The sequence below is a fragment of the Alexandromys fortis genome, unplaced genomic scaffold, assembly GCF_014885135.2.
Source record: "Alexandromys fortis isolate MF-2015 unplaced genomic scaffold, M_Fortis_MF-2015_v1.1 scaffold_13, whole genome shotgun sequence".
NCBI classification, from domain to species: domain Eukaryota; kingdom Metazoa; phylum Chordata; class Mammalia; order Rodentia; family Cricetidae; genus Alexandromys; species Alexandromys fortis.
The window spans coordinates 5,664,679-5,684,154 of record NW_026067908.1 but is presented as its reverse complement, the minus strand read 5'-3'; the positions used below and the strand labels follow the sequence as shown (position 1 = coordinate 5,684,154).

Genomic DNA, 19,476 nt, shown 5'->3' with positions numbered 1-19,476 from the left:
GCTTTTGAGATGACCTTGTGGATAAAGCTCTTGCCACTAAGGCTGAGGACTTGGGTTAGTCCCAGAGGCTACAGTGGTGAAAGGGGAAAACTGATTCCCCAAAGTAGTGGTCCTTTGACTTCCAGCATTGCAACACACACACCATATATACACATACTACACATACATGCCACAAACACACAGACCATATATACACATACACACCATATATACACATACTACATATACACACCACAAACACACACCATATATACACATACACAATATATACACATACTACACATACACACCAGAAACACACACCATATATACACATACACACCATATATACACATACTACACATACACACCACAAACACACACACCACACATATACACTACACATACATACACCACATATACACATACCACATATAGAAACCATACAGACATTATACGTACACACACATCACACACATACACACATATACACTCCACATACATACACACCATATATACATATACTACACATACACACAAATACTACATACCCCCACATATATACACATGCGCATACACATATACACACACATAACTTCATATATACATCACACATATACATATGCACACCACACCATACCACACACACACTACACATATACACACCACACACACATATACCCCACACATACATACCACACACATACCACATCATGTATACACACACCAGACCCATGTATTTGTACACATACACCACACACACACACATGCCACGTACACATGCCATACACACACATAAATACAATTTAAATAGCTTTAAAGAATAAAATTATTCCAAAGGAAAGCATGCCAGGTCTTTGACCAGGTGCAGATGATAGTCCACGTTTTGCTGAGAATTATGGCAGCGACTTAAGATGGTCTCCCATAGTTCCCAAAGCCTAGGTTCCAAAACCCTGCAGGCCCCCAGTGCGATTTTCTCATACCGGTGAGATTCTGGGGCACCTTATTCCCATCTTGTCTGTACTTGACTTTGTCTCCCATGTACTTCACCACCCTTCAGATGCCCAAGCCTGAAACCCAGTGATAATTTCATCTCATGCCCCCGTAGCCAGGTACCCACCCAGCCTGACAACTCAGACAACCTACTTTTCTCTCCTCTCCTGCCTCTCTCTTTTTCCTTTTTTTTTTTTTTAAAAAAGATTTATTTATTTATTTAATGTATGTGAGCGCTCTATCTGCATGTACAACCTTATGCTGGAAGAGGGCATCAGATTCCACTGTAGATGGTTGTGAGCCACCATGTGTTTGCTGGGAATTAAACTCAGAACCTCTGGAAGAGCAACCAGGGCTCTTAACCTCTGAGTCATCTCTCTAGCCCTCTCTCTTTCTACAAGGTTTCATATACCTTGATCTGGCCTTAAACTCAATGTTCATCTTAGGCTGATCTTAAATCTTGGTCCTCCTACCTCCAATTTCCAAGCGATACATACTGTTGCAGGTGTGTTCCACCAGGCTGGGCTTCCTAGTTCCTATCTCTTCTCTCCCTTGCTTTCCTTCTCCCTGCCCTGCCTTCATCTCTCCATAGTTTGTCTTCCCATTGACCTCTGGGCTTGCTCCTCTCTTGCTTCTAAATGGTTCCAGTTACTAGAATGATCTTCCTAAGAAACAAACCTTTTTTTGTTTTACTTTGCTTTTTGAGATGTCCTGGAACTAACTAGCTCTTGTAGACCAGGCTGGCCTTGAACTCACAGAGAGCCACCTGCCTCTGCCTCCCGAGTCTTGGGGTTAAAGGTGTGCACCACCACCTCCTGGCAAGAGACAAATATTTTGATGCATAGGGCTTTTTTTTATAATAAGTTTTATTGATATTTATTGAGCTCTACATTTTTCTCTGCTCCCCTCCCTATCTCTTCCCTCCCCCCTTCAAACCTCCCCCAAGGTCCCCATGCTCCCAATTTACTCAGGAGATCTTGTCTTTTTATACTTTCTACTTCCCATGTAGACTAGATCCATGTACGTCTCTCTTAGTGTCTGCATTGTTGTCTAAATTCTCAGGGATTGTGGTTTGTAGGCTGGCTTTCTTTGCTTTATGTTTAAAAACCACCTATGAGTGAGTACATGTGGTAATTGTCTTTCTGTGTCTGGGTTGCCTCACTCAAAATAATGTTTTCTAGCTCCATCCATTTTCCTGCAAAATTCAAGCTGCCGTTATTTTTTTCTGCTGTGTGGTACTCCATTGTGTAAATGTACCACATTTTCCTTATCCATTCTTCGGTTGAGGGGCATTTAGGTTATTTCCAGGTTCTGGCTATGACAAACAAAGCTGCTATGAACATAGTTGAGCACATGTCCTTGTGGTACAATTGAGCATCCTTTGGATATATACCCAAAAGTGGTAATAGTGGGTCTTGAGGAAGGTTGTTTCCTAATTTTCTGAGAAATCGCCACACTGACATCCAAAGGGGTTGTACCAGCTTGCATTCCCACCAGAAGTGCAGAAGTGTTCCCTTTCCCCCACAACTTCTCCAGCATAAATTGTCATCAGTGTTTTTGATCTTGGCAATTCTTCAAGGTATAAGATGGAATCTCAGAGTTGTTTTGATTGCTGCATAGGACTCTTGACCAAATAAAATACAAAAAAAAAAAAAAAAAAAAAAAAAAAGAGCAGCCCTGCCCCCATTGCCCTCCAGGAAATGGTCTGGCATTTTCATGTCATAATCTGCCATGCCCTGGTCCATCTGGCCTCTCCTGGCAGCTGGCAGCATCTCCTGTGCTGGTCCAGCTTCTGCCACTGCCATACTGTGCCACAGAACCTGCTCTTTCTGTCATTGGACCCAGACTATCCCTTGACAACACTGAGCATGCTGTCTTGATTCAAACTGATTGAAACCACCAGAAAACAGAGCACCTTGCTCCAGGAGGAGGCAGGAGAAAGGGAAAGGGAGCCGCTGTAGACAATCAGCAGGTGGAAAATGCAGAGGAACCAGCTTTCTGTCTGTCTCTGCAGCCCTCAGAAGTCAAATCCTTTCTAGGCTGGAAGAGGCGGCGGCAGATACACACCGCACACCAGTTCCGAGAACACCCAGCAGAGGAAAATGACCCTTGTTTGCTGACTTTCTGCTAAGCATTCTGGAAGTGCTTAGCACTCTCAGTCTGGCAGGCCTGGTGCTAAACCAGCTGGCGGCAACAGAAATGACATTAGGATGGTGCAAGCCATGTTAGCACCCCCCATCCCAGCATCTGTACTCTGCATTATCTACAGTCTTCATTTATCTCATGTTCTCTCTCTCTCTCTCTCTCTCTCTCTCTCTCTCTCTCTCTCTCTTTCTCAGAACAGGCTGTGCTTTTTCTCTCATTTTATTTTTAGGTGTTTTGCTTGCATGTATGTGTCTGTACACTGCATGCATGTAGTGTCTGCATAGGCCAGAAGAGGGCAGTAGATCCCCTGGAATGGGAGTTACAGCTGCTGTATGCTACTCTGTGGTGCTGAGAATCAAACCTGGGTCCTCTGGAGGAGTAGCTGGTATTCTTATCTGCAGAGCCATTTCTCCAATGCCCAGTCTAGCTTTTTTTTTCCTTCAGAAATCCAAGTGTTTTTGCCTCTGAAACAGTGGTTCTCAACCTGTGGGTTGTGACCCTTTGGAGTTTAGCAACCTGTTCATAGGGGTCTTCTAAAGCCATTGGAAAACAGATATTACATCCAATTCATAACAGTAGCAATATTACCATCATGAAGTTGTAATGAAAATGATTTTCTGGTTGGGAGTCACCAAAACAGGAGGAACTATGCATGAAGGAGCTGAAGTATATGAAAGGTTGAGAACCTGGCATAGTAGAGCATGCCTTTAATCCCAGCGCTTGGGAGACAGAAGCAGGTGGATTTCTGTGAGTTCAAGGCCAGCCTGCTTTACAAAGCAAGTTCCAGGACAGCCAGAACTGTTACACAGAGAAACCGGGAAACCATGTCTAAAAACAAACAAAAAACAAAAACCAAACCAAACAAACAAAAAAACAACCAAAATAAATAAAAAATAGACAAACAAATAAATAAATGAAAGGAAGGTTGAGAGCTACTACATTTCAAAGCCTGAAATGTGGCCAAAAAGTAACCGCTTTGTCTATCTACCCCACCCCCAGACCAGAGCTCTCTGGCAGTCTGGAACTGTTGCGTACAGAATTATGGTCAACAAAAAATACCTAGGGATGACTGATTTATTCAGTTTATCAAATATATTTACAAACTATACAATCTTTAAACCAGGCATGGTGCTACAGACTTGTAATCACAGTACCTGAGAGGCGCTGGCAAGATGATCGCTTGTGGAAGGCTAAGCCTAAACTGCATAGCTAAGCCCAAGCAAAAGAAAACAAAGCCACAAGAAGCCCATACACCTTGTTACTGCTTTTAGGGAAAATAGTTGAGTGAGTGTCCTGCAAGAGTCACAGCCTGGAGGGTAACTAGAATTCCTCAGGTAGAGTGGGCGTGCAGCCAGAATTTACAGTATTCCAATACACTGTGTCAAAGATTATTCCACCCACATGGATTACTTTGTTTTCTAGTATCATAAACAATGTTATAATCAACATAGTTTTACACAGAATTTAGACATTATGTTATTTTCCTTTTGATAAATCCTTAAGTAGCCTGTATATTGAAAACAAACAAAAAATGACAGCGGGGGGGGGGGGGGGGGGCAGTGGCCCATGCATAGAATCTCAGCAATTTGGGAGGCTGAGTCTGGACAATCACTTTAGGCTAGGCGTTTGCTTCCAGTCTGGGCAGCATAAGACCCAGTCGTAAAAAAAAAAAAAAAAAAAAAAAAATAGTAGCGAGGCCAGGGAAATGGCTCAGTGCTTAAGAGCACTTGCTGCTCTTGCAAAGGACCTTGGGTTCAGTTCCCAGCACCCACACAATGGCTCACAGTCATCTATAACTCCACTTCAAAGGGTTCCAACACACTTTACTGGTCCTTGAAGGCACTATGACTGCACATGGTAGACGTACATACACGTAGACAAACACACACATAAAATTAATAAATCTAAAAAAATTAAATGAATAAATAAATGAATAAAAAACCAGAAGGCTTCAGCTCTTGGATCTGCTCCTATATGGTTATGGTTCTGCCCCCTCCCTTGTTTGTTTGTTTGTTTGTTTGTTTTATTTTGCTTTTTGAGACAGGGTTTCTCTGTGTATTCCTGGCTGTCCTGGAACTCACTCTGTAGACCAGGCTGGCCGGAACTCAGAGCTCCACCTGCCTCTGTCTCCTGAGTGCTGGGATTAAAGATGTGCACCAATACTGCCTAGCTGTCTCCTCTCTTGTAGTGGGGGAAACTGTGCTGCTTTGGCTCTTAGAGCGAGGCAGGAGTGACGATATGTGACTTCGGAGGTCAGGCCTTTGAAAATGCATGCAGTGCCCACTCTAGTTTTCAGAACCTTCCCTTCTGACTCCTTTGAACTCAATTGTGAATTATGTAAGTGGCATCCCATAGGAGCCCAAATCTCAAGTCAGGCTCAGGCCAGGCACCAGAAATGCAAATGTCAAAACCTCACAATATTTGGGCTTGAAGTTTTGCAGGGAGGGGTATATATATAAAACTCACCTGCTTCTGCCTCCAAACTACTGGGATTAAAGGTATATATCACCTAAGACATGTTTTTTTTTGTGTGTGTGTGGGTTTTTTTTGTTTTTTTGAGACAAGATTTCTCTTGTAATGTTGGAGTCTGTCCTGGAACTCTTGTAGACCCGGTTGGTCTTGAACTCACAGAGATCTGCCTGCCTCTGCCTCCCGAGTGCTTCTGAATTAAACTTTTATGGCTTAACAATAAGTAAACATTTGTCAGCTGTGAGAGAGTCTCGCAGCACACAGTGGGGAAGGCGTACCCCTGTCCTTACCATGAATAAGTTTACCACTAGGTCTGCACTCAGTTGCAGTTCCTGGAAACTGACCTGGATTGTGACAGTTGCTGGGGAGGATGTCAGAGAAGATGTGATGTGGAGAAGGCAGGAAGGCAAGCCTGGGAGAGGCAGAAGCCAACTGGACCCGAAGCAGTGGTAGGAAGAGGTCTCGGCTCTCATCTCACAAAGGACTCTGAAGTCAGACTGGCCCTTCAGAGGAGCTGCGGTCGAAGCGAGGTCATGCTGGCCACTGCGACTTCCCATCAGACAGTCACAGGCCATGGCCACACTAGAGCAAGGCCAGAGTGAAGACTTCTGCAGTTGGGGAATACCTGGGGAGAGGCAGCAGGCCAGCCGCGTGCCACACAGCTCAGGAGGGGTGAGTCAGCCTTGAAGTGGGACTCCAGGAGAACAGGGATACGCATAGTCCATCCAGGGACTTGCCCTTCTCCAGGCTCCTGCTTGAGTTTGCTTCCTGTAAAATTTTAGTCTTGGTTGTACTTTTGTTTTGGTTTTGAGGCAGGGTTACACTCTGTAGCCCAGGCTGGCTGAATTTGTGATCCTCTTGCCTCAGCCCCGCTCCAAGTGCTGGGGCTATAGGCAGGTGCCCTCACTCCTGGCTAACTTCCGATGACTCTTAAAGGAGAAGGTTAGAGTACTGGCCACAGCACTGGGGGAGAAGTCCCTTTTCAGGCCTCAACTGATGCTGCTACTGCTAGTTTCTTCCACTCCTGAGCAGGCTCCTCTGAGCATGTTTGTTTGAGACAGGTTTTCTCCATATAGTCCTGGCTGTTTTGGAACTCGCTTATAGACCAGGCTGGCCTTGAACTCACAGAGATCTGCCTGCCTCTGCCTCCAGAGTGCTGGGATTAAAGGTGTGCATCACTACCAACCACCCAAGATTTAATTCTTTATGAAAAAATAAGCAAGCACATTTATTTACTTCATGTTAAATTTGCTTTCATCCAGGTCTGCTCTTCCAGAGGACTTGGGTTCAATTCCCAGCATCCACATAGTAGCTCACAACTAGCCATAATTTTAGTTTTAGGGACTCTGACACCCTCTTTTTGTCCACGAGCACTGTATGCATGTGGTATATAGGTATACATGCAGATAAAACACACATTATACAATAATTAAAAAATTTTGAATTTGCCAGAAGGTGGTGGTGCACACCTTTCATCCCAGCACTTGGGAAGAAGAGGCAGGTGGATCTCTGAGTTTGAGGCCAGCCTGGTCTACACACTGAGTTCCAGACAAGCCAGGACTATATAGTAAAACCTTGTCTCAAACTAACAAAATAAAACAGAAACAAATAAATCGCTTCATCCTTAATAACTGGTAAATTTATTTGTATGCCAAATAATTTTTAAAAATAGATCTCTTAATATCTTTTCTTATATTTATTTATTTTGATTTATGTGTACGAATGTTTCGCCTCTGCGTATGTCTGTATGTTATTTTATGTGTACAAGTTTTTTGCCTTTGTGTATGTCTGTATGTGCATCGTGTGCATACCTGGTGCCCACAGATGTCAGAACTGAGTGTCAGGTTCTCTGAAATGGGAGCTATAGATAGTTGTAAACCACCATGTGAGTGTTGGGAACCAAACTCGGGTCTTCTGAAAGAACAGTAAGTACTCTTAACCCCTTAGCCATCTCTCCAGCCCCCATATCAATTGCTTTATGCTTTATTAGCAGTAACTGTTTATTTGTATACTTTTTAAATATTTGTATTTTATTATGTCTCTGTGTGTCTATATGTGTTTGCACATAGGTGTTTTTGAAGCCCAAAAGAGTATATCCAATACCTTGAATCTGGAGGTACAAGCGACTATGAGCCACCAACTGATGTGGGTTCTGGGAATTGAACTTTGGTCCTATGAAAATGCAGCAAGTTCTCTTAACCAGTGAGTCATCTCTCCAGCCCCTACAATATACTTATTTTATACACCTGTGTATTTGAAGTTGCATATAATTTTTTGGGAAAAAATACCGCATACGTAGGAAGAAGTTAAGTAGCTCCATTGGGTTCATACAACAGGTACAGAAGCTCCCCTTAAAATGATGTGCCCCTGGGTGACGTGTGACCATGCCTTGATGCCGAAGGCAGTTCCTACGGGAATTCTCTTGTGGACTGTCACGAGCTGTTATCCCCAGAAGCTGACAATCACGCTGGAGGTACCACCATGGCATCCGTGGACACATCTCAGGTTTACCTGCCTCCTTTCAAGTGGGGGACCACACAGCTTATTGGCATGGATGTTAGAAAGGAAATGAGGCAAGGCATGTTTAAAATCCTGAAATTGTACTCTGTGAATATGAGTTTCTATTCTCTATTTCAAAAGTATTTATTTGCTATTTTTATCTACGTGTATATGCACATGCCTGCATGAGTTTATATGTATTACATACATGCAGGTGCCTGCAGGGGCCAGAGGGGGTTCAGTCCCCTAGAACAGGAGTTACAAGTTGTGAACTGCCTAATGATGAGTGCTGGGAATCAAATCCTGGTCCTCTTCAAGGGAAGTAAATGTTCTTAGTGACTTAGCCATTGCCCCAGTTCCATCTACTCCCTTTATATCAAGAGCTTTGTATTGTATCCTGTTTCCCTTTTTGTCTTGGTGAGCAGGGAGTTTTCATGCTCATTTGTTGTAAAAATATCCAGGCTAGCTAAGGATAAAACAATTATATTTTATTTATTATAAGGTGAATTCTCTTGTGGTCTCACAAAACAGGAAACGAGAAATCCAAGCACAGCAATGTCCCACAGGTAAAAGGCACAGAGAGCACACACAGAGGTGCACACCTTTTTACCTGAGTCCCAGTGAAGCCACGCCTTACCTAAGACCCACCTCTTAAAGATTACAGTTAACAAGGCTTTCCCCACCAATTTGTTGGATATATATATCCATTTTTTTTTTTTTTTTTTTTTTCCTTTTTTTTTTTTTTTTTTTTTTTTTTTTTTTTTTTTTTTTTTTTTTTTTTTTTTTTTGTATTTTCGAGACAGGGTTTCTCCGTAGCTTTTTGGTTCCTGTCCTGGAACTAGCTTTTGTAGACCAGGTTGGCCTCGAACTCACAGAGATCCGCCTGCCTCTGTCTCCCGAGTGCTGGGATTAAAGGCGTGCACCACCACCGCCCGGCTTCCATTTGGTTTTTGAGATATGTTTTCTCTGTGTAGCTCTGGCTGTCTTGGAGTTCACTCTATAGATCAGGCTAACTTCGAACTCCCAAAGATCCATCTGCCTCTTCTTCCCAAGTGCTGGGACTAAAGGCGTGCACCACCACCACTAGGCCATATTTCTCTTTTTCATTTTTATTATTTTCTTGATCCTGATTTCCTTTTCTTCTCTCTTTCACTAACCTTCAGCCCAATTCTTTTGTTGCAAAACCTCTCTTTGCATCAGAATCATGTTTGTAGAGTCCCAAGGAAATGCCTTGTGCGGTGAACACAGCTCATTTCTGAGACACCATATTGACTTACCTAGAATACTGCCCCAGCATCTTGCTGAAACCTTGCCTTGATTTGTTTTGACATCAGCCAGCCAACCTACCAGCCACTGGCAACTAGGCATGGGAATTCAGTGTGACTCATACAGCTCTGACAAGTTGAAGAAATAAAAAGCAGGTACCAAAACGTGTGTGTGTGGGGGGTCAGTGTTATGCAGCCCATCAGTCAGAAGGCCCTGCTCAGGAACCTCCTTCCTGCCTCTTCCCTCGCTTCCCAGCCATTTCTACCCACTTCAGACTGCTCAGCAGTTCTGCCCTACCATTGAAATAATTGAAAATTAGGGGACAGAACCTCCACCCCCTCACCGGCCATCCACAAGGCGCTTCCTTTCTCCTTGATTCCCTTTCACTAATCCACCCTATCCCTGAACTGAGCCTGGACACCCCCAATCTGACCCCACCCATCCAGTGAGCACCTACCCCAATCTGTGTAGGGTCTGCCTGGTCCACGCCCATCCTTAACCTCTGCAGATTTGCCGCTTCTGTCCTGGGAGTTTCTTGCTCCAATCTGCTCCATTCATGCCCCCTTGAAGCTGGGGCCCAGCTGAGTCCTTGCACAGCAGGCTGCCCCTGACTTTGGCCCCTGACCTCAAGGCACCTGGATGACTTAGTCTCGGAATCCGTCAGACTCCACCAGGTAGGCACACTGGCGTCTCTCTGCCCTTCACTGTTCCCAGGATAATCCTGTCATTGAGCTGCCGCCTTCCTACCCACCTTCCTGCCTGGGGAAGCCTCTGCGTGCCACCCTCCCACTCTTGTTTCCATGTATGAGATGAGCCACGCTCAGGAATAACGCTTGCAGATAGCAGACACTCGCGCGGAGGAGTTTCAAATGCCCGTCACTCATGCACGGCTCTCGCTGCGTCCACCCTTCTTCATGTCTACTCAGGGTTAAGGAAGGCCCTCAGTCTCCCAGGACCCGGGCATCTGCTCTCACAAAGTGCTTCCTCTTGCAAGTACACCATGCCCTAGTGAGTCAGCATGGGCTTGTGTTGGGGGAAGACTATGGGGTTTAGCTTCTGGGTGTCCACATGGTGAAGCTCTGGGGTGAAAGATATATTTCTTTATTTTTAATTTTGATTACCTTTCATTTATCTTGTATGCATGTGGGCATGTGTGCTCAACGCTGTGAGTATGGAGGTCAGATGACAACGTGTGGCAGTTGGTTCTGTTCTTCCACCATGTGGCTCTGTGGCTTGAGTTCAGGCCATCAAGCTTAGCGGCAGACTCCTGGGTCCACCCACTGGGCCATTTCACCAGCTTCAAGGAAAAAAAAATTTATACAACAGCGACGATGATGGAGTCAGGATGCCCAGAGTCCAACCTTATCCTGCAACCAGATATTGGGGTGGCGGGGGTGGGAGGACAGACAGACTCATTACAGTTTCTCTCTAAGCCTCAGCTTCCTTTCCTGGAAACTGGGTAAGATGCTACCTACTTTTGGGTTTGTTGTGACAGTCTAATAACATGTATTTGAATGTCACCTAACGTTTCCTGCTCGTGCATCAGGTCAGGTACTTGACCAAGCAGGCGGTGGCTGTCATCCCACTCAATCAGCTGCAGCCCCAAGACCTTGTGTGGCCACCGCCTTTTACAGAGTGGAGGCTGGGGTTCATGGGACAACAGCAGGGCAGGAGATAGCAGACTATGAGGCCTCACAAGCTCGGGCTTCTCTGCCGCCAGGTCAGAGCACGGCACTCCCACTGAGACCAGTCTTTGATGCTCACACAGCTGCATGATGGGGATTTTACACACACAGAGAAACTGAGGTGACCACTTACTGTGACGCGCTTGACCCTTCTGCTCAGTGCTGTACCCAGAGAATGGCATCACAAGCCCGCTTTCCAGATGTGGAAACTGAGACTCAGGGAAGGTGAAGGACTGTGTGTCCTCCTTCCTGCCACCTTCTCCCACCACGACTCCCCTAGGGGCTGTCTGCATCTGGGATGTACAACCTCTTTCTGTGAACTCCCTTGATCCACCCCTAGCCCAGAGAGGAAGTGAGGCCCCTTGAGAGGTTGGTGGTAACTGGCTCACATCAGAAAAGGTATAGCTGCTCTGAGCAGCTGTTTCTGGGGAAGGTTCTGGAGCAGGACAGCCCTTTGACTCTGGGGTCTGCTCCTTAGGTGGGGGCACTGGGCTGAGCAAAATTAGATCTTAGAAGCCAGGAGCCAGGGGAGGCATCAAAAGTAGTGTGTGTGTGTGGGGAGAACTGAAGGGACAAACAGAGAGAGACAGAGCACAGAAGTCAGAGGTAAAGGAGTAAGGGGAGGGAGGGAAGCCCTGTCTAAGATACAAAACAGCAGATGAGGGCTGGGCGATAGCTGAGCAGGTAAAAGTGGGTAAAGACCCTGCTGACAAACTCGATGACCTGAGTCCAGTCTCTGTGACCCACAGGATGGAAAGAGAAACCAAGTCCCATGACTTGTTTGCAAGCCTGCACATGCATGCTGCAGTGCTTGCATGGCCACACACACACACACACACACACACACACACACACACACACACACTCAAGGCTGCAATAAATGCTGTGGTGCTTGCATGCCTACATACACACACACAAGTCTGCAATTCATGCCTTGGTGCTTGCATGCCTACACACACACACACACACACACACACACAAAAGTGTAAAAAAAAACAAAAACAAACAGCTGTTGAGGTTAAGAGGGAAGACAGGAGAAGGCAGGAAGGGAGAGGGAAAGAGGAAAGCATACTCGCCCCCCCCTTCCCACCCCCTACCCTGTGTCATGTCGTGCCCTCCTCGCCACCCCCCCCCACCCCCCGCCCAGTGCTAGCACTATTTATTCTCTCCCAGGTCAAGTACCACTGCAGGCACGAGGGATCCAGCAATGAACAGAACAGGTAAAATCTCTGGCCTTGTAGGTGACTAAAGAGGTCTTGAGACAGGTAAAAACCCAGCGAGGAGACCACTGAAAGAGACAGAGGGACAGCAGGGCGGAACAGGAGGCAGGGATAGAGGAGGAGGCAGAAATGAAGAGTAGTTGGGGGGGGGTAGTAGTGGCAGAAAGCCGAGGGAGGGCCAGGTCTGCTGGGCTTCCCCTGAAGAAATCCTTTCTGTAAGCCTCCCTGTGCCACCAGGCTGGGGGGACTTGGCCTGCTCATTGCCCCCTCTCATGTGCTCCAGGATTTAATGACCAGGAAACAAGTCCTGGGTTCCAGGGCCTCAGCTCTATAAAGAGAAGCCTTGGAGGCTGGAAGCTCTGCCCTGAGCTGGCAGGCTCCTGAGACACTAACCAGGCATCTGTTGACTTCAGGCGCTGTCAGCTCAGAGGTAAATTAAGGCCCAAGCTGACTGGTGAGATGGTGGCTTGGATGTTCTGGGTGGGGTCAGCCCCAGAGATAGGTTGTGGTGTTGCAGTGGGAGCCAGGTGGATGTGGCCTTGATGGAGCCCCCACAACCCTGTTGTGTACGGCACAGGAGAGTAAGTTTGGAAGAGACCTATGTTGAAAAGCTGGGACTTTGACAATTGCCGCTGTCTGTTTCCGTGGAAACGGGAGTCAGAAGCAGAGAAGGAACCTGTGGGCTCTGCTTTAGGTGCCTCAGATAGTGAGGGGAGAGGAAGGACTCCTCAGTGGTGGTCTCTGGACCTCCTCTACTGTGGGTTGAGGAAGGAAAGCTGCTACCTAGGCAATGTCGGCTCCTCCTTCAAGCCGCAGCTGTGAGCCTGCCTACTGGGGACTCTGAAGCAGGAACACCTCCAGGCAGAGGCTGAAGCCACTTAGCTGTGTAGGCTCCTCCTCCTCAACCCCCCAATCTTTAAAATGTTTCTGTTGCATGTGAGTGTGTATGTGTGGGTGGTTTCTGCACACCACTGCACAGTGTGGAGGTCAGAGGACAGCTAGAGCAGACGGTGTGTCTTGCCACCATTTGGGTCCTGGAGATGGAACTCAGGTCACTAGGTTTGGTCGCAGACACCTCTACCTGCTTAGCCATCTCATTGGCCCTTGGTTTTTGCCTTTTGAGACAGAGTCATTACAACCAGTCACTCTGGCCTCCAATTCTTTAGGTCGCTGAGGATGACCTTGAACTTCTCACGTTCCAGCCTCTACCTCCCCTGTGCTGCTGGTATTGTAGCCTGCATCACTACTCCAGGTTCAGGCAGTGACGGGAACAGAGTCCAGAGTTTTCTGCAGACTAGGTAAGCCCTCTCTTCAAGTCCTCTTCTTCCCCACTTCTTAGAGACTCCATGTGGCACTGTCCTCTGCCTTTAGCCCCACTAGCCTTTATATGGGCACCTGCCAATCACCGTCTACACAGCTCTACCCTCTGCTGTCTTCAGCCTAAAACAGCCAACCCTTGCTCCTGGGATGATGGGGCGTCCTTTGTCACCTCACAGGCAGACTTCTCACCAGAGGTTTCTTGTTGCCATTCTCTCTCCTCCTCCTCAACTGTCTGGATCTAGTTTCTGGTGCCATCGCTCCCCCAAAACTGCTGTCAGCGGGCTTACCTCACCCTTCACAGAGCTCTTTCCCAAGCTGTTTGGGCCACTTCCTCCCTGGAGTGCTGTTCTCCTGGTTCCCTGTCGTCAACCACTCTGAACAGCCCTCCTTGGTCCCCCACCGGCTGCTCTTTCATTGTTGGTGCTTCTCGGAGCTGCTGTGGTCCAGCTGCTCCCTGGAAGGGCCTATCAGCGCCCAACACAGTCTAGTCAAGGTCATACTCCCTGACCCCCAGCCCAACTTAGCATTCCTACACTGTCCACAGGGGCCGTGTGCTCCATCACTGTCCTGTCACCTGAGATCACAGACAGTACTTGAGCTGTCTGCTTCCTCACAGAGGGACCATGGCTCTCTTATTTACACATCTGTCCCCAGGACCCAGAGCAAACCCGTGGCAAGAAGCAGGTACAAAGAGGCAGAGGCCGATGTGGTTTTCATGCTGAGGGGCGTGGACTCTGTCCTGTAAGAGATAGAAAGCCACTGACAAGCAGGAACAGGACAGAGTCTCAGACCTGTGCTTGGAGTGGGTGTCGCTGCTGACGAGGGAGAAGGCAGAGACGCTGCAGAGATGTGGTAGCATGCTGCATGCTGCATGCAGCATGCAAGCAAGTCGGTGGGGCCCGTGCAGAACCAGGACTGGACTGCTGCAGAAAGAGGCGAATGGCGGAGGGTGACCCGGATGAAGAATGCTTCGTAGGTCCAGTTGATCAGCTTGGCACTGGCTAGGGTCAGGGTGAGACAGTCAGTCTCCAGCTTGCCGGCCTGGTGGCTTGGGAGAGGTTGGTGCTCAGTATTAGGATGGAGATGAGCTACAGGAATTGGATGGGGAGAGATGTATAGTCCAGTTCCGGCCCAGCTGAACTCAGGGCTCCTGAGTGACATCAGTGGGAAGACCTTGTGTTGAAATGGGTGGTGCTGGTGCTGAGGAGAACCATCAGTACCAGTGGGGTGGATCTAGGGGTGGGTGCTGTGGAGGTCAGGGGCACTGCGAGCAAGGACAGAACCAGGGAAGAGCTAGTTTTGATGGATTATGCTACCAATGCATATGTGTATGTATACACACACACATGTATATATGGTTGTTTTTTTTTTTTTTCAAGACAGGATTTCTCTGTGTAAAAGCCCTGGTTGTCCAGAGTGTTGGGATTAAAGGCGAGTGCCACCACCGCCTGGCGTTTATATGGTCTTACTCTTAGTCTGGGCTGGATTCTCTGTCACCTTGATGACCTTGTATTTGGGATCCTCATGCTTCAGCTTCCTGGGTGCTGGGATCAGAACCATGTGACACCATATTGTTTAAAATTCTACGAATCTACCCGCTTCTGACAATTGATTTTGGAATCGGCATGTGATGTTGGCACAGAATGAGGAGCAGGCACGCGGATGGGCTCAGCCTCCAGTGCTGTTCTTATGAAAGGATCATGCCAGGCACCCCTTGAGCGGGGACACTTGTGGGGCTCACAGACGTTGCACCCTGAAACTAAGCTGTGTGGCTGGTGGAAGGCCAGCGAGTGAGAAATAAATGGCTTTTATGATAAGCCGCTAAAATGTGGGGACTGTTGTCTAGCACTGTATCCTCAATGGCCTGGCTATTAACATTTTAAGTGGAGATTGAAGGAAAAGAATCTTTTAAGGTAACAGGAAGAACAGAGAGAGGGGAGAGGGGAAAACCAGGAGAGGTAGGGCTTGGCATTAGGTTGAGGGGCAAGTTCTAGAGTTTTGGAACCTTGAGCTCAGACACAGGGAGGCAACATTTTTGCATATATAAAAGCAAAGTGTACAACAAAACGAAAATGAAAAAGAAGAAAAAAGGTCGGGCAGTGGTGTCGCAAGCCTTTAATCTCAGTACTTGGGAGGCAGAAGCAGGTAGATCTCTGTTCAAGGCCAGCCTGGTCCCAGGTTAGCCAGGACTGTTTCACAGAGAAACCCTGTTTCAAAACAAACAAACAAACAAACAAACAAACAACAACAACAACAAAACCCAATAAAGCGAAGTGTGGTGGTCTGTGTTTGTAATCTCAACATTCAGAGGGCCAGGCGGTAGCATTGGCCAGTCTGTGAGTTCTGGGCCAATCTGGACTACAGAGTAAAGATAAGAATCTTTAGCTATATGGTGTGCTGGGTTCCTTAGCCATTCCCCAGGGCTTGATCTACACTCCAAATATTGGTGACTCTCCAGACCTCTTCCTGGGCTGCAGACCCATCTCCATCCCCCACAGACCTCTAATGGGCTTTTCAAACTCAACCCACACAGGACTGACCTTGCGGACTGCCCCTTAGACTGTTCCCTTACTAGATTCCCTGAGCAGCACTATGGGCACCCACACCAGAGGCCAGGGAGTCCTCCATGTCCCTTCTCCAGATGACAGGTTCAGGAAGTGCTTTACCCATTAGCATCCTTTGCCCTAGCCCCAGGGCCTCTTGGAGCCTGTGGGTGAACTGAGAGACAGAACTGTCTCCAAACTCCTTGCCATTACCCTGGTCCCCAGCTCCTTCCCAGCACAGAGCATCCCTTCCTGGCTAAATCACCAGGGCTCCAGCAGGACAGAACCAAACTTCTTAGGGTGACACCAAGGACCTAAATGCCGACACAAGCACTAATTCCCGGAGTTCTCTCTGTCCCACCCTTCCTCATGCCTACCCAGGTTCCTGAGGGGCAGTTGCCCTAGCCCTGTCCCACCCACTCCCTGGCTAGCTCAAGCATAATCTGGATCTCAATTTTAGGTTGCCCCTTTGATGCCTCACCATGTCCCCAGCAAACAACTCTCGTGCCCTTTGCCTGAGTGAAAAAGCTCAGTTTCCTTGCATTAAAAAAAGCATGGTAAAATACACATACCATGAAAGGACTTTAATTACTTTAACGACACGGCTGTGTGGCCCTGAGTCCATTCACACTGTTGGGCACTTGTCACCACGTCCAGAGTCTTCTCATCTTCTCAAGTTGGGACTGGATCTACTGAACAACCACCAAGTCCCTCTTCCGGCATCAGTCCTGAGTGTGACGTCTAACACGCGTGGACTCATTCAGTGTGTCTTCTTTAGCGTTCTATGTTAGTTAACCTGCCTCTAAGTCACCCATGTTGAAGCATAAATAAGAATTTCCATTTATTTATTTATTTCGTGACAGGGTCCGTATCCTAGATTCCTAGTCTGGCCTTGAATTTGCTAAGTAGCTGGGGATGACTGAATTCTTGCTTCCTCCCCACCTCCCAAGCGTTGAGATTATAGGTAGTTACCACTATAACCACCTCTTTTTGTTTTTTTTTTTTTTTTTTTTGAGACAGGGTTTCTCTGTGGCTTTGGAGCCTGTCTTGGAACTAGCTCTTGTAGACCAGGCTGGTCTCGAACTCACAGAGATCCGCCTGCCTCTGCCTCCCGAGTGCTGGGATTAAAGGCGTGCGCCATTTTGCCGGTCTTCTTTTTGAAGGTTTTTTTTTTTCTTTTTTTTTCCTTTTGGAGACAGGGGTTCCTTATGTAGCTTATGATCTTCCTGGCTTAGCCTTTTGATTATAGGGGTATGTTGCCACGCCCCTTCAAAATCTCCTTTTTTCCCCCCTTCCCCACAACCCCTCCCCCATCTCCCTCCTTTATAAGACTGAGTACTACTCCGTGACATGTCTCACATTTTGTCTATACCTGTGTCAGTGGACAGTTGATGGTTTTCAGCTTCTGGCCCTCAGGACAGTGCTGCCATGGACACGGATGGACGGCATTTGGACCCCTTGCCGTTAGTACTCAGAAACAGAATCACGGTTCTCAAGGTGACTCTCCACAATTCTTTGTTTGTGTCCTGCAGCACCAACAGTGCAGAAGGATGCGTCTGTCTCCACATCCTCCACATTCCCCACTTCCTGTTTCCCCTGGGTGGCCTTGCTTTTTGGTAACAGCCACCCTGTTATGGGTATGACTCCAGTCTTTGCTCAGCTGCGTGATCGCTGCACCGGTACCTGGCAATCCCTCCTGAGCCAATTCTTGTCTTCTGTCTTGGGCATTCTCTGACACCATAGCCAGAAGACTTCTAGAATCCACGGACTTTCTGCTGTTGCCTTCGGGGGCCGGCTATCCGTAGTTCTCCCAGGCGGAGTTCTTCCCTGCTGCAGATCCCCTCTGGATCCTGAAACATCTCACTCCACCCCCCTTACTTTCTTCTCCTGCTTCCTTCCTCTAGAACACAGAGTTAAGGTCACCTCCTCGGAGAAGCCCTCATTCCGCACCCAGCCCTTCTCCACCCAATCAGCCTGCTGTTCTTCACTCTTGTGGGGTTGGTTGTCTACTCTCTTCTGATTGTTCCTAGCACTTGGCACAGTTTGTAAGGACTTAAGTACCTATATGCCTGCTGAATTAACCTTGTCTTCTCTGCAGGGCTCTTAGCTCCACGCAGACAGGAGCTTGAGACATCGCTCTCGGGAACGGCTCAGTGCCCTGACAACGCTAGGTGACCAGAATACCCTTGCTAAATGGAATCGGTCAACGGTCAACTTTAAGATAAATCCCCCCCCCCCCCCAGTGCTTATACCTTAATGAGGGAAGTAGGTGAGAAAATAAATAAATAAATAAACACCTACTCTGGCAGGTGGCGGTGGTTGCTATGGAGACCTGATCAGACCAGGAGTCTCTTTAGGTTCCTTAGTGAGGGGGTTGGAGCTGCTGACCTGGGGGAAGTGAGGGACTGGAACCTGGGTAAAAAAGTGTTCCCAAGAGGAGACAGCACAAACAAAGGTGCTTCAGGGAATGAACACACTTGGCTTATGATTCAGGACATGAGGAGCACACTAGCCAGATGAGGGCACAGCTTCTAAGAGGCTGGAAGTGGGAAGGGAGGCCCCACAGAAGGGCCGGTGGAAGGAGGAGCCACCGCAGTCAGTGGCAGCTTTCTCTCCCAGTCACCTGGACAGGGCCCGACCTTTACTTTCTGATGCTCTCCTGGACTCTGAGCACATAGTAGGTGCTTTCTAGCTCAAACTAGACCCATTCTGTACATTTCCGACAATGTGTTTACTGCAACACTGACTTAGACTTAGGATGGGTGCTACTGAAAGACACTCTAAAGCACATTTAACTTTCAACTTTTTTTTTCTTTTTTTGGTTTTTAGAGACAGGGTTTCTCTGCAGCTTTGGAGCCTGTACTGGAACTAGCTCTTATAGACCAGGCTGGCCCCGAACTCAGAGTGCTGAGATTAAAGGTGTCCGTCACCACCACCCCACTTGACTTTAAACTTTAATTCATTTTTTTCTTCTTCTTTAGTAATACCTATTTGCTGACATCCTGCCTCTGCTGGGATTCAAGGCATTTGCCACCTCTGCCAGGCCTGGAATCATTTATTTATTTATTTATTTATTTATTTATTTATTTATTTATTTATTTTTAAAACAGGGTTTTATGTAGCTCAGGGGGCCTGAAACTCATTATATAGTGAAGGTTGGCTTTGAACTCCTGAACCTTCCTGCCTTTACTTCCCAGAGTGCTGGAATTACAGGTGTGGAATCACCATACTGTGTAGCTAGTGATCACTNTTTTTTTTTTAAAAATTTTTTTTTTTTTTTCTTTTTTTTTTTTTTTTTTTTTTTTTTTTTTTTTTTTTTTTTTTTTTTTTTTTTTTTTTTTTTTCTGGGCTGTGGTG

General features: G+C 47.1%; 3 long non-coding RNA genes across 3 annotated transcripts; all 3 read left to right on the top strand.

The window, feature by feature from the left end:
- The first annotated feature begins 5,822 nt into the window (after window positions 1-5,822).
- Window positions 5,823-8,309, top strand: LOC126498068 (uncharacterized). The gene is made up of 3 exons (XR_007590763.1): window positions 5,823-6,258; window positions 7,656-7,788; window positions 7,923-8,309. It is a non-coding gene; the product is annotated as an uncharacterized lncRNA (long non-coding RNA).
- A 741-nt stretch (window positions 8,310-9,050) lies between these two features.
- LOC126498054 (uncharacterized) lies at window positions 9,051-11,575 on the top strand. Its single transcript, XR_007590759.1, has 3 exons — window positions 9,051-9,506; window positions 9,860-10,359; window positions 11,072-11,575. It is a non-coding gene; the product is annotated as an uncharacterized lncRNA (long non-coding RNA).
- A 1,639-nt stretch (window positions 11,576-13,214) lies between these two features.
- On the top strand, window positions 13,215-18,345 carry LOC126498017 (uncharacterized). The gene is made up of 3 exons (XR_007590745.1): window positions 13,215-13,307; window positions 13,423-13,554; window positions 18,218-18,345. It is a non-coding gene; the product is annotated as an uncharacterized lncRNA (long non-coding RNA).
- The last annotated feature ends 1,131 nt before the right edge of the window (window positions 18,346-19,476 follow it).